At 37.9% G+C, this 20,451-nt stretch overlaps 1 non-coding gene and 1 pseudogene across 1 annotated transcript; both read right to left on the reverse strand.

Annotated features, from left to right (window-relative positions):
- Positions 1–6,738: 6,738 nt before the first annotated feature.
- Positions 6,739–7,346, reverse strand: LOC127135875 (tubulin beta-3 chain-like; annotated as a pseudogene).
- A 4,204-nt stretch (positions 7,347–11,550) lies between these two features.
- On the reverse strand, positions 11,551–11,657 carry LOC127077035 (small nucleolar RNA R71). The gene has a single exon (XR_007787023.1). It is a non-coding gene; the product is annotated as a small nucleolar RNA R71 (small nucleolar RNA).
- Between the last annotated feature and the right edge of the window lie 8,794 nt (positions 11,658–20,451).

Genomic DNA, 20,451 nt, shown 5'->3' on the forward strand with positions numbered 1-20,451 from the left:
AAAAATGGGCATCCCGGTGGACAAAAAAAATATACAATATAAGTCCAGGAAAAAATTAGGTATTTTAATAAAGGAATTTGACTGCAAAACTCGAGCCTGCATCACCATAGTTAGATTTCAGATGGAAGGAATCAATTCAATCACCATATTCTGAAGAAAATTGTTGAGACTCGGGGTCATAAAGGAAAGTAGCATGTGTTGTAGTTCAATGGAAACTCGTATAATTTTCCATTTTCCATTTTACCTTTTTTAGTTTTTTTAATTTCCTCTTTCTGGATCTTGCATCCAGATGTACTTACATCTTAGGTACGACTCATTTTTCACATTGAATAAAATATCCCTCTTTCGAGGTTTTCTCTATCATTCCATTTGCCTTTGTGTTTACAAAATATTGATTGTTTTTTTATAAATAATACATTAAAACATTGAGTATAAGGATAAAAAGCATCAAGAAAACTTTAATTCATTTTGATGTTTGGAAAGACTAATGGAAAATCGTTTGCTTAGAGTAACATATCTAACATACAAAAGAATCTCAAAAGGTTATCACGATCTAGTCGGGTCATCATCTATCATAATCTTACGAAAATAATCAGCACAAAGTTCCGAATGGTGAACAATAACTCTAAGTCTTCCAAATCATCTTACAACTGGCTAGTTTATCCAGTTCTCAAATTTCGGGGAATAAATGTTGGGTATGTTTCAAATGATACGCCTACAAAACGAAAAAAGTAATTGGTTCAGGATGATGGAATTGAGCAAGTATCAAGACAACTTGATGTTGCTTATTCCTCAAGTACCTATCAAGAATGGTGTATTAGAATTCTCGTTACAAGAGTAATTTCCATTCCCTTGTTCATGCTCTTGTTATTAATCAGTTTTATAAGTGATATGCAGCATATCCTCCCCCAAGTGATCTTATAATGAAGAAAAGTTGTTGGCAAACTTGAAAGTTTTGTGTCTAAAAATGGAAGGCCATTTGAGGATGTTACACGGCAAAAAGTTCAGGGGATACATCTTTCAAGTTCTTATTTGATGTTAAATGTCCTGACTATAATTGCAGGCAAAAATCAGGTTGTTGAGAAGACAATTGTTGTCACTATACGTGCTAACATTCTAGAGGTTCCTAGTGAACAAAATATGTCAATGTCGTTTTTCTACATCAAAGACACGGAAGCACGAAGATTCATTGGAAAATGTTTAGAATCTGCAGCAAAGAGACCGTCTGTAGCGGGGTTTTCGTTACCTTTAGGTTTATTGACTAAGCCAAAAGTCAACATACAATTCGAGTCGCCACCACACTTTTATTTGTCCAAAGGAAAGGCTAAAAAAGAGAACAAAAGCCAAGTAAGAAGTTTTTCAAATAAAAAACTAATAAAAATGTCAGAGATCTAGGTAAGGGGGTTGGTTATGAAATGGGAAGGTTTTGCGCACCCAAAACATCCTTAGTACTCTAAGGGAACCTCTTTTTGCAAATATGTGTTGTAGGTTGGTATTTATGAAAAGATTTGTGCAAAATATTGGAGGGATGAGAAAAGAATAAATTATATTTACAAATTTTGTTGTTTGAATGGATGAACCCATTGCCTACGTACCATCACAAAGGAGGATCAAAACCTCGTAGTTCGGGGTAGAAATCTCAAAGATTGGTGAATTGATTTTAATCAAAAGCCTTAAGGTCTTTTGTTATCAAAGGGAGAAAACTCAACCTAAACCAACAATCCACCATGTGAGGAAGGCTTCAACATGGTAGTGAGGGGTTAACCCTATAATAAGCATGGAAGGCTTATAATCCAACACTAAGGATGAGGTGAGATTTACATCAACCACTATGATAACTCAAACCTATGACTAATATTTTGAAAAGGTTTTAACAAGTGGCCATTGGAACCACAAAACAACTTGAAATGGGTTATATTTACAAGTTAAAGTTATTTACAAAATAAAGTCAAAGTTGGAGTAGAGTTTATTTACAATGAGTGTTTATGAAAATGGTTTTGAAAAGTCAAAGGCCTAAGGCCTAGGTTTCTAATTTTGAAATAAATTCAAAGTTTTGAAAATGATTTTTGGCTTTGTTAGAGTGGGGATAAGAGAGAAGGTCTATTCCTAAAGCATACAAAGATAAGAGGGGAGAGAAAACCCTTGGAGTTCCTTTTCTTGGAGTCATAGAGATGACTCAAGATGCTCCTTTCCTTTGGACTTAGCACACAAACAAGCAATCAAATAATTTGAATTCAAGCTCCTAGGATCTCCATTTGACTTGTCTCTTAACTTGGCTACTCATGACAATGGTCCTCTTTTCACAATCTCAAGGTGGGATCCCTAGCACACAAAAGCAAACATCAAAAAACTCACAACATAATAAAGGGAATGGACAAAGAATAAGTTTGAGGAGAAGTCCTTTAAGGTCAACTTTGAGTTTTAGCATTCTAAAGGCATGAGACCTAGTTGCTCTTCAACATATTTTGCATTCTAAAGGCATGAGGCCTAGTTGCTCTTGAACTCCTTTAAGCATGGGTAAATCCTAATTCTAAGTCCTTTCTCCTTTTGCATTTTGGTCACATCAAAACAAACACAAACAACAATATATTTATATACAATAATGGACTCAAATGAGTAAAAGAAAAATGACATAAACATAAAATATGTGCTCAAGTGAGCAAAATGAAAAGCAAGATGAATAATGAGCAAGAAATAAATGACATAAAAAGTAAATGACAAGAATTTAAAAGCTTAAATTAAATTTAGTGATTAGTAGAGTTATGTTAGTTTGTCATAAGACAATGTAGCGCTATGTTAAACAATTGTAAGTGGACTAATATAGTAGTCACACCTATCTGAGGCCGGTCAATAAGAATATATGCAAAGAACACAAGTTAGAGATCATGACTAGTAAGTCAAGCTCCATAAACTTGCCATGCCAAATAAAAGGGGAAGGACCTTGTATTGACTTTTGGTTATTTGCTTGACCAAGAAGTAACCTATCTTTGACACAAAATAACTCACTTGATCATGGATCAAGTTGAGTTTGGTTTGGATCAAAGAAGATTAAACTTCTATTTGTCAAGACCAACCTCAAGACTTTAACTCATTGGCCATTGAGGGAAAGAAAGGGATGAAGATGAAAGGGAGGGGGGGTAAGAAGTCAACAATCAATTCCAATTGATCAAGAGATAACTCATCCTTGATCAAATTCATTCATCTTTTTAGGTGATGATCCTTAAGGATTTTCAAACCACAAGATCCAATGAATTTGATCAAAGTTGAATCAATTCAACCTCAATCAACACCAAACATAAGAGAAATGAAGATAACAAGTCAAGAAGTCAATAATATTTTTTTGGTATTTTTTGAATTAAAAGAAAATACAAATAAAAAAATAAACAAACCAAATGGAACCTCAAATTCAATTCAAAGCAACTCCAAAAAGTCCAATTAAATTCTCATAGGTTCAACATAGTCAAACAAACTTTGACTAATTTTCTCACAAATTTTTGAAATCAGAAAGCAATTAAAATCAATTAAAAAACTACAAAAAATAGCATAATATGAATTAAAATCTCAAATAATCTTAAAACAAACAAGAAATTGTTGAGACTATTTTTCATTGACTTATCATGATCCATAGATGCTATGAAAATATTTTTGTATTTTTTAAAAGTCAGGAAGTATTTTAAAATGAATTAAAATCATTAAAAACCAAGTAATTCATAAAAAATATCAAATGAAGTCACAACAATAATTAAAAATCATAATATGAAACTAGATTTTTCAAGAAATTTTTTGGAGTTGGTCTCATATTTTTCTGAGTTCAAATGAATTTTTAATGAATTAATGAAAATAAAATGAATTAAAGAAAATAAAAAGAAAAATGAAATAAGCGAAAAATGCAAAGCCACATGACCCAATTCATTAATTGACGTGACAGTGGTGTATGGTTTAGATCTGATGATGTACGCTACACTTGAGTCAAACGTGAAGCATGGCGCATTAAATGAAGTAATTAAAACGGATGCACACGATTAGATCGTGGAAGGAAGATCCAATGGCCAGGAGCAAGTACATGTGGTGGTGGTGATGGAAACCACCGTCTTCTCCGGCCAAGCAACAAATTTCGGCCAAATTTGCAGAGAAATGAACCTCAATGAAAATGAAAAACAAGGCCATGGAAATAAAGCTCTTGTGATGTAGATCATCACTGTACCAATGGATCTCTTTCAATCTTCCTATATTGAGAGAAAGATTAAGGATAAAATCATGGTGTCCACACGGATTGTTCATGAAATGGCAAATTGAATGCATCAAAGTCTTGCCTCAAGTATGAGGACTTCAGAAAACCACAGAAACACAAGAATGCTACATTGACTTAAGAGTTTTAGATCCAAAAAGTTTGATATTATACCTTTTAATTGATGAACTTCTGGCCACGAATTCTCTAAGATCTTTGCTCCTTCTTGATCTATGAATATAGTGGAAATGATAGGCTAAGGAATCTGACTTTAAAACTCAGCTAATGGTACTGAATTTCAAGCTCAAAAATAATGAGAAAAATGAGTGATTCCTTTGGTGAGGGCTATGGTTTCAGTGCAGCAGCATATGCGATCTCCAAAAGGTTATGAAATGAAGCTCATGAAGTGTTTATTTATAGCTGAATGTGGCTGAGTTCACACTTATCTCATGTGCATGGAATTTGAATTCTTGGATGCATGGGCCTTTATGGACATGTAAGAGGCCCATGGATGGCTGGAGCAACTTGCTGATATCACATGAAAGGCATTTGGACGTGCACATGAAGTGGGAAATGCTTGCAATTCAAGTTATAACATAAAATTACCAAAATGCACATAAATGAAAAGAATTTTGAAACTCCCAAATGGCAGAACCCAAGGACTATTGTGAGTAATGGTTAGAAAGCTCTTGAAACAAGGAACAAAAGTCATGTTGGGAAAAAATCATTTGGCATGTGAAAATTGATCAAAACTAGCTGGGAAAATTCAAGTATAAAACATGTTCAAATCATTTTGAAAAAGTTAACCAAAAGTAAGCTTAATCAAACCCCTCTGTCCTCATGATACAAGCTTCTAATGAAAACCTCTCCAACATAAAAGTTGTAGATATTTTTAAGGTGGTCAATCTAGACTCAAAGTTTGCATCATTTGGATTTTCTATGACAAAGTTATGGGTATTTGAAGTTGGGTACTTTATCAAATTCAATTAATTAGGTCCAAGATGACCTATAATGTTTTGCATGATCACATGTATTTCTTTTAGGATTATGAAATTTTGTCCAACATAACATTTGAAATAGACACCTCAAGATTTCCAATGCATTTGGTCTCAACTAAAAATCATAACAATTAAGGAAGTTATGCCCTTGGTAAGTTGACCCAAAATTAGGGTTTCAGTCAAAATGACCTATAATGTTTTGAAATGAATGATGACCTTCCAAGTTTCAAATGGATTTTGAATGAAAATGAAAGTTGTTCATATGGTTCTTAGGAACATTTTTTATTTTGGGTTCATCCTAATTTCACAAACACATCAAAAATTATATCTCATTGATCCTCAGCTTAGTCAGATGACTTGACTGGTCAACTTTTCAAGGCCAAACTTCTAACCTTGATGAATAAATGATTGAGGGGCCTCAAATAGGCTCACATATTCATAAAATGATAAGTGGTTGAGATTGCTTCATGGGTAAGGCACAGTCAAAGCACAGTGAAATTAGGGTTTCCTTGGGAAACAATCTTCAAGCCCTTTGGGTTATCTTGATCAAATTGGCAAATTGAGATACTTGGGAGACATATATGATGATTAGGAACTTTGTGGACCATTGTCATGCTTTTTCTCATCTTCATCTAGCCATTGTATTGGGCTTAGGAGCCTCCTAGGAGCATTGTGGAGCACATGATCACTTGAGCTTCAAAACAAAAAGAGTTAGTGACATATTTTTGTGCTTTTGGTTAGTAATAAGAAAAGCAATAACATACAATACAAGCATTCTTGGTGATCTCAAACCACTCAAACAAGTCCCAACCCTAGGGTTAAGGAGCCAAACAATGCTATGATACTTAAGGCAATGCACTTGTGCAATAACATGATGCCATGAGGGATCTTAGGGTCAAAATTAGGGTCTTACACCGTCAACGAAAGAGTTGTTGCTTGATCCCTTTATTTTGTCCGATGATTTTTCATCAGCTAAGAAGTTGGAAATTCATAAGCCATTTTTGAATGACAGTGAGAGAAACAAAATTCGACTGAGTGATGAATTTTCTAGGACTGAAGTGAAAGTAATCGGAAAGTTGAATCCCGAAGAAGAAACTATCTTTCTCAAAATGAAAATTCCTGATAAGCATTATTCTGTTAGTGATGAGTCTCCTGTAAGATATAACTTGATATTTAGAGGATTAATTCCAATAATAAGTGCAGCCTCAACTAAAGCTTATCATGCTGAAACAACAGAAATCACAGCTAAATTTTCTCTTCAATATGCCAAGAAAAAGGGACTCGTTGTTAACAGAGATTCTGTTGTGATTCTCCATTGTGTAGGCCCTGGATCAATCATCAAAGTCTTAACCACCAAAATGATCAATCACAATCAGAACAAGTACAAGTGGAGATTCGTGTGGAATCTCCATTTTCTTTTGATAGAATAAGTAAAGGATTACCTTGAGATACCATGGAGAGACGTATAAAGTCGAACGTTGTCCGAAAATGTAACACAAATAACAAACAGTCTTACGGAAATGATAGCAGCCAAAGTATGCCAAGCATCAAGTTTGTAGAACATCTCCATCTTTGAGCATCATCTTCTTGGTAATCATCATCATATTCATCAACCAGGGCATCTTGGTACTGTTGATATTCAGCTACAAGGACATTCATATTGCTTCATGCTTCAGTATACCAATGCAAGAATGTTTTTCTTCTGAACATAGCAGAGAATTGTTCACTTATTCTCTTAAACATTTCTTGTATGGAAGTCGAATTTCCAACAAAAATAGAAGCCATGGAAAATCCTCATTGGCGGTACATCACAGACGCTCGACTTCACATCATTGGGAATCCATTCAACAAAATAATAAGAGATTGTTTTCTGCATATTCAGCGTCTATTCATCTACTTCTTTTGTGCTGGAGCAGTTAATGCTCGATACTTATGCAATCCTCGAGATGTTAGAGGAGCAAAACCCACCATGAAGAAGTAAAGTTGTGGAAACAAGATCGAGTTCACTACCAGCTTCCGTAGGTCTGAATTCGTCTGACTCGAAAATCTTAAGCAGCAAGTCACTCCACCATGGTTGTCGATATCAAATGATTCAAATTCTCCCTCGAAATAATATACATTGCCTCTGTTGTGTGACATGGCGCATGTATCTCATAACTCAAGGGAGCAGTTAAGGTCTCATGGCGGTTTGGATGTCTATTTGAACCTCTCGAGGATGGGTTTTGATCTGCAATTGTACTAGATTCAATTTTTGTTTACTTATCCCATGACAATGATAATAGGAAGGTTGAATAAACATTACTGAAGAAAGGTGCAGTTTAGAAGTTGGTGAAGTCTTCCGGTGTTGTCTAAAGCAACATTCTATACACATGTTGGAGTCGTTCTTGAAAGTGATCACATAACTGCAAAATCAACTAACCAAATTCCATGTAACTATTAACCAATCATAACAACAAAACTTAAGTTAAAACTAACTACCCTAGCTGCCCCAATTTGCCTAGTTTCTAACTGTCAAAACAAACTTCCAGCCAATTTCCAAAACTCATTGAAATTCACAACTTCAAATATTTACAAACTAAATTCACACCAAATTCCATTCAAATGTGAATTTCAAACTAACACGTATACACTGAATTCACTCTTAAACAAACACAAAAGCTAACAAATTCTCACTCTAGAAACACAAACTTCAACTAAGAGATTAAGAGTCAATCCTAACCTCTCTTAAATCCCTCACACGGATTAAAATCCAAGGGCATAGATTCATCCCAACTTAATTGTTTCTAACCGCTTTTCCCTCCATTTTCTCCTGTTTAAACTCCTCCATTTTCACTCATCATCATCAAGAATTTCTCTACCTACAATCACTCTACAGAATTCTCACCAGAACCCCTCACCTAAAGCTCAGATCAACACTTCTCAGAGCCTCACATTGAAGCTCTAAGAAAGTGGAGCTGAACCTTTACACTCAACTTACCTCTCTTTCTCTTAAAGCGACAATAATAAATACTCAGACAATATCAGCAAAAAGAAGAAGGAAAAGTAAGTTATAGCAAAAGGGAGAAAGAATTACCTGAAGTAATTTGTACACCTAGGTTTCTATTCTACTTGTTGACGTCGGAAATACAACACTGACCGGAGGAAATCTCCCCTCTGTTGGTAAGCCTTGAAACCCCTTTTTCCCATACATTATTGTTTCTACTTGCTTACTTGACGTAATCATTAGTTGCCTTGTCTTTTCCCTTATTTCGTTTTAGTTAAGACAAGAATTAGGTTTTGATATTGAGTTGAATTTTATTGATCTTGGTAAATTTTGGGGACAGAAATGTGACCAGGGGGATGATTTGAAGGGTTTTGATGGCTTAATTTGTGATTTGGTTTAGAACAGCCTCTACCACCGTCACGAGGAAATTTTCGGTGCGACGGAATTTAGTGTGTGTGTGAGTGTGTATGTGTGTGTGTGTGTGAGAGAGAGAGAGAGAGAGAGAGGGAGGGAGAGGGAGATATTATGATGATGAGGAGTGATAAATCGCGTTTAATAAGCGCTTATTTTCCGTCGAAGAATGTGTATGCAATGAACACGATTCTGAGCTATGTTTTTCAATCATGCATTCACATTTTTGAACTTCTTCGTTTCCCTTTTACGTTTTTAGAGTACTACTATGTTACTTTTGGTATTCTACTATTATTCTTTTTCTATCTTAATTATATATTAGTTTAATTTAATTTAATACATATTTAAATGCCACATGTCCATTATTGATTGTTGTTGAATGTTAAAATTGAATAATTCTGCTCTATTCCTTCTTCTACCATGCTTTTTTCTTATTTTATTTTTAATTAGCCCCATGTTAATTTTTGGTTGACTATTGGATTAAGTGCTAGAAATAATCCTACGCATACTCCCTATAAATACTATCATGGATATACACTTTGAATGTAATCAGAAATACAGAAAAAACCCTCTTGGCGTTATGTAAGGAAATCTTGCTATTATCTTGATGATTCATCCATAAAATGACAAGTTTACTTTCTTCAATTATTATGTCCTAAAACAAAATCTTTTCACAATAAAAATAGAGGGAGAAGGATTGAACATTGCTGTAGAGTTTCATGTTCAAACCCTCGTCTTCCATATTAAAACACGAAAATAAATTGAATTAATTTGGTTCTCCATTAATGAACATTGACTTAAATCACCACAGATCTTTCACAAAAATTCAGAAGAAAAAGGATGAGTGGGTGTATACCTTCTTTCCCCATATATTCAGACACTGTTGTAGAGCTCCCTGTCTGGATATTCGTCCTCAAATTAAAAATAATCTTCACACATCAAAATCTATTTTCGCCTTAGGTCAAACGTCAATAATTTTTTTCTTCCAGAAGCGAACATGTTATATCCATAATATCGTAAAACAAACGAACGCTTAAGCCTCCCATGCACGAGCAAACAAGTAACGTTTATCTGCTAGAACGCGACCGTAACATCGTTCAATAAAATCAACAAAAAACACTTATTTGCTATCACGAACTACGAGGCTCTGATTTTTCATTGCACCATGAGAATACGTAGGCACAAGGTTTCGAAATCTTGGCAAGCACATTAATTAAAGACTTATTTTTCCCCTTAATTAAAACCTTTGTAAAATCAAATAATAAATCAATAATGGCAAGTAACTTTTAGTCAACATCCATATACACAAAACGATCAAAACAGTTCGCGTTGAGTATAACATATGTGAGGGGTGCTAATACCTTCCCCTTGCATAACTGGTTCCCGAATCTGCTCTTAGTTGCGACGACCATGCCGTTTTCCTTTTCTTTGTGGGTTTTATCGATATTTTCCCTTTCTTTTTAGAATAAATAAAGTTTGGTGGTGAATTTGTTGTATTTCGAGCGTTCCTCACGCTCGGGTATTTTTCACAGCGCGACACCATGCAGGAGAAAGGAAGGCCATTCTTTACACCCAAAAGAGCATAACGCTTACTAAAGTCACAACAACATGACTGACCATAACCATACACTTGCTCTCAAGCCTCACCAGTCATTAGCAAAGCCTCTTATCTCACGCGAGTAGGACTCATAAACTTCCTGAAAACACCACCGTACATGACTTCTCACTATCGTGGGCAAATCCTAACAACCATATCATGTTATAAACCTACTAAATCCTCCAGGTCTCTCTGCCATTGCAAGGAGAACACATATTCTAGAATTAATTCATTTTTCAGAACCTTGTAGACAAACTTTGTTATATGGTATTTTTGTGTTTCTACTTAAGTCTGATCACACTGAATCACACCGTGTTTTTAACTCAGATTTCACATGTTCATTAGGACTTTATTATCATTTTGTTTATGCTTTCTTTTATGTTGTTTTCAGATATTAAGCTCTTTCGAGACCGTTTTAGAAGAAACGAAGCAAAAACACCTAAAATTAGGGTTTTTCGGCAAATATTGTACACATGGCGTTGCACATGGCGGCCGCCATAGGAGAAGCCATGACTCATCAACCCTCAACCAGGAGGTAACCGCCACATTCCCATGATCTTACCCATTTCCACACATGGCGGGCGCCATGAAGGAGTGGCGGAGATAGGGTAGGAGTAACCTGGAAGAGAGAGTGAGAGGACTATGGGTGATCACCGGTACCGTCACTGTCACCGCCCTGGTCAGGATGCCTGGGTCTCTGTGGGATCGATATTATTTTATATTACTCTGACGCGATTCGTGCACTTGTGAATATAGCGATCAAGTTTTTGGCGCCGTTGTCGGGGACCAACTTTGTCAAATTTCGTACCCTGTTATTACACCGTCTAGACTAAGGCATTATTAGCCGGTAAATGCGAAGAACCCGTAGTACCGGAAATTTAGTAGATCCTTTAGCGGAACCTGAACGTTACACTCGTACACACCTCTTACTCATCCGAATTAAGAAAACTATGGCCAGGAATCGCGAACGGAGACCTCTTAAGGAATTTGCCCAACCCTCTGACGAGGAACCTAGTTCGAGTATAGTAAACCCCCTTATTCCTACCAACAATTTCGAACTAAAACCGTCTTTGTTGCAATTAGTGCAACAGAACCAATTCGCAGGTCTCACTACTGTTAACCTAAATCAACATTTAAAGGTTTTTATCCAACTGGCCGACACTTTTAAATCCAACGGCGCTTCACCTGATACGATCCGTTTGAGATTATTTCCTTTCTCCCTTAGGGATAGAGCACGTTCATGGTTAGATTCACTTCCAGCTAATTCAATAACTACCTGGGAAGACCTTAGGAGAGTATTCCTTGCTAGATATTTTCCCCTAGTAAGACTGTTGTTCTTCGAAACCAAATAAGTAGATTTACTCAAAACCAAGGAGAATCGCTTTTTGAAGCTTGGGAGAGATATAAAGAGCTATTAAGAGTCTGTCCACACCATGGCCTAGAACAATGGCTGGTCGTTCATACCTTCTACAATGGACTCCATTATAACACCAAGATGAGCATCGACGCTGCCGCAGGTGGCGCGCTGATGAACAAACCTTACCCTGAAGCTTGTGACCTAATTGAGGATATGGCCCAAAACCATTACCAATGGGGAACTGAACGAGCATCAATAAAGAAAAAGGAGACCCAAGATGGAATACATGAGATAAGCTCTCTGGACATGATGCAGGCGAAAATGGACGCTTTAGCCCTTAAGATAGAACATATGTCTACAAGCACTAACACTGCAATGGTATTCCACACAGAGTGCAAACTTTGTGGATCTAAAGGACACAAATCGGCGGAGTGTAACCTTTTGAACGACCTGAACACCGACCAAATGAATTACGCCCAAGGTAACCCATTTTTAAACACTTACAATCCTGGATGGAAGAATCATCCGAATTTTTCCTATAAAAACCAGAACCCTATCCAAAATTATGCACCTCAAAGACCACATGGTTATCAAGCCCAAAAACCAAATCAATCTATGCAAGTTGTGCCTCAGAAGTTTAACCTTGAGAAGATCACAGAAAGCTTTATATCGGGCCAGACTCAGCAAAATAAAGAATTCCTAAACCAGAACATTCACGTAAACGAACTGATAATGCAATTAGGAACCAAGGTTGATTAGATAATCACTCACAACAAGATGCTTGAAACCCAGATCTCACAGGTAGCACAAAACCAAGCTCCACAAACTACACCTGGAGGACACTTCCCTAGACAACCTCAACCAAACCCTCGAGGGCAAGCTAACGCTGTCTCGTTACAAAGTGGGACCACTTACGAAGGGCCTCATAACCCAGCAATGAGCGAGTCCAAAACTTCTAAAGGAAATATACCTACCAACCAAGAAGAGGAACCGGTGGAACCCGAAAAACAAGTCGACCAAGAAGGTGAAGCCAAGGATAAAACTTACAAACCACCACCCCCGTACAAACCACCAATCCCATATCCGCAAAGACTTAAACAAACCAAAATCAATAACCAATACCAAAAATTTATAAAAGTAATAGAGAAACTTCATGTAGAGATTCCTTTCACCGAAGCTATCACCCAAATTCCATATTACGCCAAATTTCTCAAAGACATCTTAACCAACAAGCGTAGGCTTGACGACCCAAAACCCTTGGAATGCAACTTTATTTCCGAGGATAAACTCGCTAAGAAGGAGAAAGACCCTGGTAGTTTTTCTATACCTTGCATTTTAGGGAGTCGCGTGATCGACAAAGCTTTCCTAGACTTAGGCGCTAGTGTAAGTTTAATGCCCTTAGCTGTGTGTAAAAGGTTAAACTTAAGAGAATTACAACCAACTAAGATGTCCCTCCAATTAGCCGATAGGTCTGTTAAGTACCCTGTAGGCACTTTAGAAGACATCCCAGTTAGGATCGGTCAACTTTATATCCCAACAGACTTTATGGTCATGGATATCAAAGAAGACAAAGATATCCCTATCCTTTTAAGTAGACCATTTTTATCAATAGTCAGAGCTATAATAGATGTTAAAAGAGGAAAATTAACTTTCGAAATAGGGGATGAAAAGATCAAGTTTATTCTTTCAAAATTCCTGATGGCACCAATCCTAGGAGACGCATGTTACGCGATCGATATCATAGATGAGTGCATAAGGGAATTTGATCGAGAAGAACCCGTGATCGAACCATTTTCAAACCCGAATGAAAAGGATGACGAGCTAGAGGAAACGGAACCTCACACTAACGAATGTTTGGATCTTACGCCAGACCTTTCACCAAATTCTCAAAAACCAGCTCAAGAACTTAAGGAATTGCCCAAAAACCTAAGATATGAGTTTTTGGATAAAGAAATGAACTGCCCAGTAATAGTTAGTGCCACCTTAAACCAAGACGAGATGAATTGACTCTTGAATGTTTTAAGAAGATACCCCTATGCCTTAGGGTACAACATCTCTGATTTAAAAGGTATAAGCCCATCTGTGTGTATGCACAGGATCTCGTTAGAGGAGGATTCAAAACCTTCCAGAGAACATCATAGACGAATCAACCCTGTAATGAGTGAGGTGGTAAAGAAGGAAGTCCTTAAACTGCTAGAGGCTAGTATAATCTATCAAATCTCCGATAGTAAATGGGTAAGTCCTATACATGTGGTACCCAAAAAGGAAGGCATCACAGTCGTGCAGAACGAGAAGGGCGAGAATGTAGCTAAACATTGTCGCAACGCGAAAAACAACCGGCGGGAAAAATACAGAGCCGCCACCGACGCTATTCATCCTATGACGGAAAGGGAGCGCAGGACTAACCTAAGAAAGGGAAAGGAACGGTCTTACGACCAGAGATTACAAGGTACGGGAGTCGGTTACGCAAGGGGAAGGTGTTAGCACCCCTCACGTCCGCCGTACTCGACGGGATCCACGCTCAAAAGATAGCTCAAAGGAAAGGAAAAAGGGTTGCTAATAAACTGCTCAAAGAAATTGCACAAACTGGAATAATAAACAGGTGAAGGAGAGAAAGAAAATGGAGGAAGTGGACTCGGCAGGATATCGCATCCTGGGCCTACGTAGTTTGTCAGAAACAAACATCAGAGACAACGTAGTTCGGGAAAAGGAGATATGATCGCTAAGACATCGCGTCCTATGCCTACGTATCTTCTCTATCCAGAGAAGAATCAGAGCACTCGTAGCTCGGCTAACGCACGCCGAAACAAGACACCAAAAAGAGACGCTGAGACGTCAAAAGAAACACCCACAAGGAAACGGAATGCCAATACATGGACTTACACCCGACTCCCAACAACAACAAACAAAAGGAAACAGAATGCCAATACATGGACTTATATCCGACTCCTAACAATAACAAAAAAACTGGAAACAGAATGCCAATACATGGACTTACATCCGACTCCTAACAATAACCAACAAAAGGAAACAGAATGCCAATACATGGACTTATATCCGACTCCTAACAATAACCAACAAAAGGAAACAGAATGCCAATACATGGACTTATATCCAACTCCTAACAAATAACAAACGCTAACCAGCGAGCACCAAAGATGAACCCCAAATGATAACAATCATCACAAATGAACCCCAAAGATGAACCCCAAATGAATAACAAGCATGAAAGATGAACCCCAAATGAATAACAAGCATCACAAATGAACCCCGAATATGAACCCCAAATGAATCTCAAAGATGAACCCCAAGTGAATGACAAACACCGTGAATGATCCCCAATATGAACCCCAAGTAACAACAACCGTCACAGATGAACCCCAAATGAATAACAAGTAACCAAAGTGAACCCCAAATGATACAGGTAAACCCCTAATATGAACCCCAAAGATGAACCCCAATATGAATCTCAAAGATGAACCCCAAGTGAATGACAACCTTCACAAATGAACCCCGAGATGAACCCCAATATGAACCCCAAGTGAATAACACTCGTCACAAATGAACCCCAAAGGTGAACCCCAATATGAATCTCAAAGATGAACCCCATAAGGTATAAACATACCACACACGCCCACGCTGGACAGACAAGTACTCACACCAAAACAAATAAAAGGGTGAACAAACAGAGACTCAAAAAAAGAAAAGGGTGCCCGGAGAGATTGCTCACAACCTCCTGCCTACGTATCTCATCTGGTATGAGAATCAGGGCGACGTAGTTCCCCTTAATAGGGGTAAAACACTCTCTTAACCAGAGACCAGGGAGACAACAAACTAATAGGGAGACTAAGACTCGAGCCTAATAGTTGTCATGCCATCAATATCCCTAAGTTGAGGTCTCTAACATGCATTCAACTTCCTCAGAAGTCAATCATACAACTCCTACAGAAATGGAGATGAGAATAGGAAAGCAGATAAACACACCAGCACAAGTGAACAAGCATCACACACTATATCCATACAAGAGGCCCAAACAATGGGTGGGCTTTAGTCAAGAGGGGTCATATCAACCTCGACAAACAAGCCAAACTGTAAGGGTAATCAACTGGGCTCTTAACCACTGACATTGAACGTCAGAGTGAGCAAATCAAAATGGTAATGAGGATGAGACCTCGTAGCTCTTAACCCTGGCCAGGGTTAGCTCATGACAAAGAAAGCGTGGGGATCCAGAAAGTGGGATCCTATTCCACTTGACAGACTCTGGACAAAGATCTGGGGCACATGTTCAGAAGCATCAGCACGTAGTGCGAGCATAAAGAACGACACACTGAATAACGGGGGATTGGCTACTAAGCCCTTTTATCCGTCAATTGCCTTTTCTCTTGGAGGTCTTATCAAATATCACATGCCTCTTCTTGGAGGTCTTTGGGGCACAATTTTAAACAAACACAAACAGAGCCTCTGAAGGAGGACTTGCCAGCAAAATGCCTGCCAAAAAGGTGACAGGACTTCCAGACTACATGAAGTAAGAAGCTAACTACCTGAGTGGTGTATCAACCACAATCCAATGCTCAAGCAAGATCAAAAGCATGCAAGCAACTAAGGTACCTGTACAAAGACTAAATAGTTAGTACTTCAGTCATAAAACCAGAAAACAAATAGTGAAACCCTCTGATAGTTACACAATTCAATGCATAAGTGCTCTAGCACTCAAAGGAGCTCATGAGCTCACCACATCAATTAAAACCTACAAAACAAACATAAGTTAGAACTCAATGCATCTCACAAGGTGAGAGCAAACCCAATCATCAATGATGAGTATCCAAACCTGAAACACAAGACAAGGTTAGTTTATGTACAAAACCCTAGTGCAAAGACAAGGTTCAAAACCTAACCAAATAACCAAACCAGAACCCAATCTTCTACACATTATACCCTCAAAAACTCCCCAAAATGTACTCAAAAGGACCAACATCAAATCAATAAGCAATTGCCTCAAATGGCCTATGTAATGCAAGGACAAAAAATGTGCACAAAATGAACTTCGAACTTAGAAAATTCACATCAAATCAGAAATGCATGCAATGACTTTGATATTTTTTGTACAAGTTCCTCATGCCATGAACAATCAATATGCAAAAGATCAAATCCAGAAAGGTTCAAATGATATATGAACAAAAATGCAACAATTCAATGTCAAAAATGTGACACAAATTGTCACACTTTTCTCTATGTGTCAAAAGTGATGATAACATATGAGAAAAATTCCAAACCAGTGACCAAAAATTCACATCATGTATGAATATTATGCATGCAAAAAATTGGATCAAATGGTTCAACATAGAGAATTTCAAAAAGCATTGAATGCAATAGATCAAATTAGCACAATGTTCAATCAAAAATTCACAAATAAAAATCCAGACATAAACAATTCATGAGATTAACATAAAAAATATTAGACATCAATACAAATCTATGAAAAAAAATTGGGACTCATTTGGATCATTTTTGCATTTTTTATGAATTTTCTAAAACAAACAAAATAATTGAAATAACATGAAAAAATGGAGGGACAAGAATAATTCAAATAAAGCCAGAAAAATCATGAACCGTTGGATGTGGCGTGCTCAGGAGATCAAAGGCTCTCATTCAAACAATCAAAACGCATCGTTTCATTAAACGATGTCATCAGCCTAATCAGCAGTCCAAGGCAAGCGTGGCTCAGTCAAACGCTCCTCAACCAATCGCTTGTCCACGCATGAGCCACGCAGCATACACAGTCAGCAAAACCCTAACCTCTTACAGACGCCGGAGCTACAGCTCCGATCGTCTTCTCCAATGAATGCACGGTGGCTCCCACGGCGGCGCCACCATGAAATTTTCCAGAACTTCACAAAATCCATACCATTCGAATCCTCTTCCAATGTAGATTCCAAATATGCTAATGGATCATCCTAATTCTCTATGAATTTTGCAAATCAAAGAGGAACATATCTGAGATCTAAACTTCCAGTTAACCTAACTTCCTCAATTCTCACTCAAATTCAATTCTAAATACATATTCATAACCTATGCAACACGATCTTCACATCCATAACTTAAAAACAGCAAAAGGAGGAAGTGAATTTTGACTTACCTGAAATTGAAGCTTCTTGAAATCGTGCTCTCTCAAGCTCTAATGCTCCAGATCCACTCCTATACACTTGCCTTGAAGCTTTATGCAAAAAGCAGTGGTTGAAACCTCTTGATTCTACTTAAATTTCCAAATTCCATCAACATGATATTGCTCTTGCACTGCTCGAAATCTGGCTGAATTGCTCCAATCAATGGATGAATCTTGCTCAGTGAAGCATGAGAATCAAGATTATGCAAAGATATTTGAGCTTTGTGTGCAGAAAAATGCAAATCGAAGAGAGAGAAAATTTGGAGAGTTTCTTGAATTTTGATCTCAAAAGTTAGTTATGGCAGTTATGGCTAGGGTTTTGGTATTTATATCTCATGCTAATCACAATGCTAATCCTCTTTTCCATTTGTTAATCAAGATTAGTGAGATATGAAGAATCTTGCAAAAATGCAAATGGAGTTCATAAGCCCATAATACACGTGCACAATGCCATGCTATGATCTCAATCCACTTAAGAACATCCAATGGTCATGATTTGAGTATTTGTTTGCTTGCATCTTAAGCCAAAAATGAATGTTGAATATTTTCTTCAATTTGCACATGTGTGAAATAATGAGCATACAAACTTTTCCCATGCATGGCAAAAGCACATTTGAGATGTCTTGAACATGAGAAGCATTTGGCCAAAAGAATGAACCAATTTGGAGCATTGTATCAAAAGTTATGCCATTTTGAATTTCCATGCACACTTTGTGATCAAATGACCATAACTCCTCAACCATTCATCTTATGGACATGGATTAGGACTTTTTAGAAAGGGGAGACAAAGATCTATAACTTCCATGTTCACCCAAAATCCATTTGAAACATCCTTGATATTGAAAAGTCAAGTTGAAAGTGGACCAAAAACTTGCCAAATTAGGTAACCTTGAATTATAGGTCACTTTCCATTTTTAGTAACTTTTGCCATGACCTTTGAATCTTCAAGATGAATGTTTAAAATGATGAATGGACCCCATTTGAACATGATTGAGGTGTCTCAACTCATTTCCCCATCTCATAGCCCTCAGTTGACTGCATAGTTGACTTTTTGATCCTCAGATGGTTGATAATCAATTCATAGAAACCCTCAGGCTTGAATCTCCTAACTTCTCCATCTTCTGAAAAGACTTTGGAGGATGACCTTCTTATTTCCATATGATATGCAAAATGCAATGCCTAATGCTCTAAGCATGAAATGCAATGTGTCAAACTAGTCTCAAGAAGAGGAGGGCAAATTTTGAGGTGTTACAGCTGCCCCTATTCAATCCACTGTGAACCTGTCGATATGAACAGCCTCGGCTTTCAGATGATCAGGGTGAAGAGTGGTTGAATACCAAGAAGAAACGAACAATTTGCACTTCACTGGAATTTCACACTGAAGTGAAGTAAAGTAACTATGCCTGTCAGAATAGGCAAAGAGATGGTCCTGAAAGAAGAATCCGTCTGGTACGGTGAGAGTCGGCCTGAATACCGAAAAAGAATGTTAACCTGGATACCAAAATAAATGGTACACAGAAATAGCCATGGCTTGAATGCTGCTCATCAGTCTGAATATTGGAAATGACTTCGATCTGAGCATCGGAAGATATGAGATTATTAATATCGGCCTGAACACCGAGAGACTGGCCTGAATGCCACTTCGGTCTGAATACCGAAAAATTGGCCCGAATGCCACAAGTTGCATCGACCTGAATGTCGGAAACTTCTTCGATCTAAACATCGGAAAATTGGCTTGAATGCCACTTCGGTCTGAATACCGGAAACCTGGCCTGAATACCGGAAACCTGGCCTGAATGCCACAAGTTGCATCGACCTGAATGTCGGAAACTTCTTCGATCTGAACATCTGAAAATCTGGCCTGAAGCCACTTCGGTCTGAATACCGGAAACCTGGCCTGAATGCCACAAGTTGCATCGACCTGAATGTCGGAAACTTCTTCGATATGAACATCCAAAAATCTGGCCTGAATGCCACTTCGGTCTGAATACCGGAAACTTGGCCTGAATGCCACTTCGGTCTGAATACCGGAAAACTTGGTCTGAATGCCACTTTGGTCTGAATACCGGAAAACTGGCCTGAATGCCACAAGTTGCGTCGACCTGAACGTCGGAAACTTCTTCGATCTGAACATCGGAAAATTGGCCTGAATGCCACTTCGGTCTGAATACCGGAAAATCTGGCCTGAATGCCACATCTGCTGAGGATTTTCTCTTTGTTATTATTACTTTTTTTTCTTTTTTTTTCATTGAACCCCCAAAACTTCTTTGATTTTTCTTTCTTGAACCCCTATACAAATATTTTCCTTTTGCGCGGATGATCCCTGATCACCGCATTTGAACCCCGACAACTTCATGTCACTCTCGCTACCAAACAATGAACCCCGTTCTCCATTTGAACCCCGACAACTTCATAAGACACTCAGCGTCTCCTTTTCTCCTGATGGACCCCGATCTCCGCGCTGATCGTGTAACGTTCTCCAATTTTCACTTCCATCTCTGAACGACGGAAATTTTTCCCCCAATATCGTGCTATTGGGAAATACGGTTGATCCAACATCACGATGCCAAACTCCTCATAGTAACCTCTTCACCAACCAGCTAAACCAAATCTCAAACGGTAACCACGGCTCGAGACTAGTTTATGCTTGCAATGCCGATGCATGAATTTTACAGTGTAATGCTCCATAACCATGGAAATGCTACGCAATTAGT

Source organism: Lathyrus oleraceus, chromosome 4 (genome assembly GCF_024323335.1).
Source record: "Lathyrus oleraceus cultivar Zhongwan6 chromosome 4, CAAS_Psat_ZW6_1.0, whole genome shotgun sequence".
Taxonomy (NCBI): domain Eukaryota; kingdom Viridiplantae; phylum Streptophyta; class Magnoliopsida; order Fabales; family Fabaceae; genus Lathyrus; species Lathyrus oleraceus.